A 5,906-nucleotide genomic window follows, 5' to 3' on the forward strand; every position below is an offset into this window, starting at 1 on the left:
AAACTTCAGGTTAACACGTAGATGGTACAGGTCGACACGTACAATGCAATATTAAAGTTTGCAGCTTCTTTCTCATGTGTCGAGTTTTCAGGTCAACATATAGGAAGCACATAACCTTACAGGTCGACACGTGACTTGAATAGGTTGACACATGACTCGTATAGGTCGACCTATTGATAAGTTTTTTTTTAAAATGGCATTTAGTTCCATTCCTTTTGCATTTTGGTACATGCATCACTCTCTAGTAAGGTTTTAGAGTGAGTAAAACCTACATGAATCTAGGATTTCAAAGGATCTCATAATCTTCAATTCAATATATGCATACACACAACCAAACTACACATAACCATTTTTTGATTGGGTTCCACCGAGACTAGGATTGATTACGTCCAATTAGGTTTGTTGTACCGAGAATAATGGGTTGAGATCTTTGAGGGATTCATATCAGAAAACCAAGGTGGTGTTTTCCTTCAAGATCTTTAGGGTTTGAAGGTTTTGGACAAGATTGTGAAATTCAGATCGGATCGAGTGAAAGCCTTGGGACTAGGTGTTTCTGTCGCATTCGCGAAAAACAACCGGCGGGAAAAAACAAAACAAACAGAGCCGCCACCGTGCGTTATTTATCCCCAAAGGAGGGAAAGGAAACGCTCGAAGTAAACCTGGAAAGGAAATGGTCTTACGACCGGAGATTGCAAGGATCGGGAGTCGGTTACGCAAGGGGAAGGTATTAGCACCCCTCACGTCCGTCGTACTCGACGGGATCCACGCTCAGAAGAATAGAATAAGGTTGCTAAATAAACTGCTCAAAGAATGCACACACACTGGAATACAACACAGGTGGAAAAAGGAGGAAGGTGACTCGGCAGGATGTCGCATCTTGGGCCTACGTAGTTTGTCAGAAACAAAAATCAGAGTCGACGTAGTTCGGGGAAATGGGAACGGGCTCGTTAGGATATCGCATCCTATGCCTACGTGTCTCATCTGGAATGAGAATCAGAGCTACCGTAGTTCGGCTAACGCACGCCGAAACAAAACACACGCACAGACGCTGAGACGTCAAAACAAACACGCAAATGGAAACAGACTGCCAATGGCTAGTCTTACGTCCGACTCCAAACAACAAACACAAACAAGGAAACTGAATGCCAATCGCTGGACTTACATCAGACTCCACACACACAACCCACAGGAAACTAACTGCCAATCGATGGACTTACGTCAGACTCCAAGCAAACAAGAGGTTAACCGGACGCTGAGTCGTCAAAAGCAACAATAAAAGTTGAACAAACAAACTAACATGGAGTCTGGTACTCGAGCCTGCTAGCTGTCAAGCAAACACACACAAAAAAGGAAAAGGTGCCCGGAGAGATCTCGCACAATCTCCTGCCTACGTACCTCATCTGGTATGAGGATCAGGGCGACGTAGTTCCCCTTAACAGGGAAGAAATTTCTATCCTAACCAGAGACTGGGAAATGACAAACTAGAAGGGATACTGACTCGAGCCTAATAGTTATCATGTAATCCATAACAGTCCTAGGTTGAGGTTTCTAACAAGAGCTTGACTCACACAGGCAGTGAGTCAACTCAAGTCTATCTCTACGTACGTCAACTTCCTCAAAAGTTGATCATACGACTCCTACAGAAAGGAGATGAGAAGCAAAACAGATAAACATCAAAAGCAAGTAGCACACACTATACACAACCAAGGGGGCTCAAGCAAGGTTAGGCTTTAGTCAAGGGGTCATATCGACCTTGACAAACAAACCAACTGGAAACGGGTGTTTTGAGCTCTTAACCCTAACATTGAGAGTTAGGGTGAAGCAGATGAAATGGGAATGACGGGTGTGCCTCATAGCTCTTATCCCTGGCCTGGGAGAGCTTCAATCAATGAAAGTGTGGGAGTCCAGAATGAAGGAACTCTTCTCCACATGACTGACACAACAAGATCTTGGGTTCTTATTCAAAGTGCATCAACACATGGTGTGAGCAGGATGAATGACACAACTGAATAGCAGGGGATGGATTGCACATCCCTTCTATCTGCCAATGCCTCTTCACTTAGGAGGTCTTTGAATATACAAGGCACAAAGATAAACAAGCACAAACATTGCCTCTTAAGGAAGGCTTCAGACAGGTGCCTGCCAAAGTAACATGACATGTCTTCCAGACTACATGAAGATCAGGAATTATACCTAAGTGGTATGCCAACCACCAGCAAAGCAAAGCAAAGTTCAAATAAACTTAAAGCAACTTAGGTACCTGTGTAAACAACTAAACAAATCAGTACAGAATTCAGACAAACAGACAACAGTCAATATCAAACAGGCAATCCCAATGTACAACAAATAAACCCTAAGGAAAACTCAAGTGAGTTATCATCAACCTACAAAACAGAAAATGTTAGCAATCAATAGCAAATATCAACATTTAAATGATGAAGTATCATCAACCATGGAGATTAAGTGCTCGATCCTGAAATTCAAAGCTCACATGTAAGTACATACCACTAGGTCAAAGCCTAGTGTCAAAGGTGAGGAAAAAATTCAAAACAGGAGCTGAAATTCAACACAATGCAACTTAAAACACATATTAACATGTCCTAAAAAGGACCAAGTCAAAATCATTAAGCAAAGGCATTTCATGTGCAAGATAAGTCAAAGACAATTTCAAAGCTCACAAATGATCATCATGAATGAAAATTCCAAATCAAAACAGAAATGATTCAAATGATTCTGGAAAAAATCATGAGCATTCAACACATCCAACATGATCATCACACAAAAAATCAGAATCAACAGAAGTCATTTGATATGGAAATTAAATTGCACAAGTTGATCATCAAATTGTGTGACACAAATTGTCACACCTTGCTAACATGTACATAAAACAGAAATGGAGCATGGGAAAAATGTCAAACCAAAACCAAAATGTCAATTATCATGTCAAGAATCATCATGCAAAACTTGGTAGCAATTGGATCAATATCAAGCATTTCACAATAGAAAGAGTAAGGCAAGGTCACATATGCATACATGTTCACATAATCCAACACAATTCAAAATCCAGGAAGTGTAAAATCATGAAATCAACATCATAAATTCTATACAAACATAGGATCATTTTTCAAAAAGAATGGGATTAATTGGATGATTTTTCAATTAGTTATGGATTTTTAAAGTTTGGGAAAAAAATGAACTCAAATGATCATAGCATGTATTAAATTGGAGGGAAAATGGAAAATGAAGAAGAATTTGAAAAAATGGCGCATGCTGGATTCGAAGCGTGTTCACATATTAAAGGAAGCGCTAAGTGAAAATAAAGTCCAAAAACGCTGGAAGCAGGAATCGAAGTGAGAACCAACGGATTAAACCAGGCCTGGGCGTGTTTTCCATCAAGAACCCTAGCGATCCAGGTTGGAGGCTAAGCCGTCACTAAGCGGACGCTACTATGAAGATCTTCATCTTCTTCATGAAGATGATGATGAACAGCATGAAGTTCATCAATATTTTTCCAGAAATTCCAGAATTTCTCAGATTTTTACAAATTATATATCGTTGGAAAGCTCTTTCAACGTAGAATTCAAATATCATATTATCTAAGCCTAAATCTCCATGGATTTTCTGAATCGAAGCAAAGAAGTTTTTAGATCTAAACTTGAAATCATCATATCTCACTCAATTTTCATCCAACTTCCACAAAATTTATATCAGAATTCTCACCGCAACAAGATCTACAAGATTATGTACATAAAACAGAGAATTAAGGTGATCGAAAATGTGACCTCTTGAAGATCAACTTCTGGAAATGCACGATCCAAGGCTTGGCAAGCTTCAAATATAATCCAGAACACTTGTAATGAAGTTTGATGATTGAATGGAGGCTTGAAACTGTGTAGATCTAGCTCAATTTGCATTTTCCATTCTTGAGTTCTTGAACTTGCACACTTGATTTCCACACGAATTCAATAATCCAAAGCTTGATCTGCACTATATCAAAGCCATAAAACAAGAATGTGGAAGAATATTGCAATGTTATGTGAAAAAAATTTGAATTATGCTTGAGAGAAAATTTTGGAGGCAAAAATTTCTTAGATCTAGAAATGGTGAAATGATCAAGTTCTCTCAAATTCTGTTATGATTATCAATATATACTCTGTCCTAATCTCATTTTAATTAAAATTAATCAAAGTTAATTAGAGATTAAGCAAAATAAGGGTGCATGGCAAAAATTTGAAAGTTGCATGGTGCATGTAGTAAATGGACGTGAACCGTGCCAAGTGCTTGATCAAAGTCACTCAAAATCATCTTCCATACACAATGGCAATGGTAGAAAGTTCCCATGATGCACCATTTTTGAATTTTGCATTTTCCCTCCAAAATAAGCATGAATATGCATATGATCATGTGATGAATTTTCATGCAATGTGATGAATGATTTGGAAATTTAATGTCATGAGAAGAATTTGGCAAAAAGGAGCACTCAATTTGGAGTTATGAGTCAAAAGTTATGGCCTTTTGAAGTTTCAAGCACACTTGGCAATGATTTGATCATATCTCCTCAACCATTCATCATAAATTCATGATCTTGGACTTTTTGGAAATGGGAGAGAGAGATCTTCAACATTCATGTTGGACAAAATTTCATTTAAAGATTTTTTGCTGATGTAATATCAAGTTGAATTTGAACCAAAAACTTTCCATTTTTGGATACTTCCAATTACAGGTCATTTTCCATTTTGGGAAACTTTTGATCTGACCTCAAATTCTTCAAGATAAGCATTTGATATGATTAATAAGCCTCTTTTGAACATGAATGAGATGTTGAAACTCATTTCTCCACCTCCTAGCCCTTAGTTGACTTTCTGTTGACTTTCTGGTTGACAGATGACTTAGAAGTGCCCTGATCAGCCTGAGCCTTAACCACTTGAGGAATTGGCTCCAAAATGAACCCCTAGCTCTTGTAAGCTCCACATAATAATCATATGATCCTCATCAAAGAAATAAACCCCATATCCTTGAGAAACCCTGACTGGTAGAGTGCAACTGATTAGGGTTGACCAGAGGTCATAACCCTAATCCCAAAGAATCTGAGCCTGAACAATGAGCCCCTTGAGGATGACATAAACATGATGATGATGATGTATCCTTGCCAATAAGATAATACTCAACCTCCTTGAGGAACCAATAAAACCCTAATTGAAGCACAAACCCCCAGGTGATTGATCAATTCAATAAGACCCTCAGGCATGAATCTATCAACCTTTCTATCTTCTGAGAAAGTCTTAGGAGGATGACTTGTCTATTTTCACATGATATGCAATATGCAATGACTAATGTCGTACAAAATGAAATGAAATATTCTAAGCTAGTCCCAAGAGAGGAGGGAAAATTTTGAGGTGTTACAGTTTCGTGCAAGGGAGTATTGTGAAACAGTGGATTATGTTGACAAATCTTGGGTTCAATGAGTGTGCACTTGGGGTTAATTCATTCGGGTGAAAACCTTGAGACAAGGAGGTCATGCAAAGATGTAACAACAACAGGTGAATGGAAGCGGAATTTTTAGTTACATGGTCATGCACTTGGGATTAATTCAGTCGGGTGAAAGCCTTGGGATAAGGGGTGCCTTGCAAGGAAGTAGCAACAACAAGTGAACTGAAGCGGCATGGTTAGTTACTTGATCAAGATTGATCAAGGTTTTTGGAGGTGCTAGAGTCAAGAACAAACTTAGGGTAAGTGGGATTTAATTTCTCATCTCTTGTATACATACATTTGCAAAGTAATATTTATTATAATAATATCTCAATTCGAATTCGAATTGAGGGAAGACGTACCCATAGCAAGGTTTATTGGGGAAATGCCTAAACAAATCCTTGTGTACTCTCTCTCTCTCTTTATCTCTTTTATTT

The sequence above is a fragment of the Lathyrus oleraceus genome, chromosome 7 (assembly GCF_024323335.1).
Source record: "Lathyrus oleraceus cultivar Zhongwan6 chromosome 7, CAAS_Psat_ZW6_1.0, whole genome shotgun sequence".
NCBI classification, from domain to species: Eukaryota; Viridiplantae; Streptophyta; class Magnoliopsida; order Fabales; family Fabaceae; genus Lathyrus; species Lathyrus oleraceus.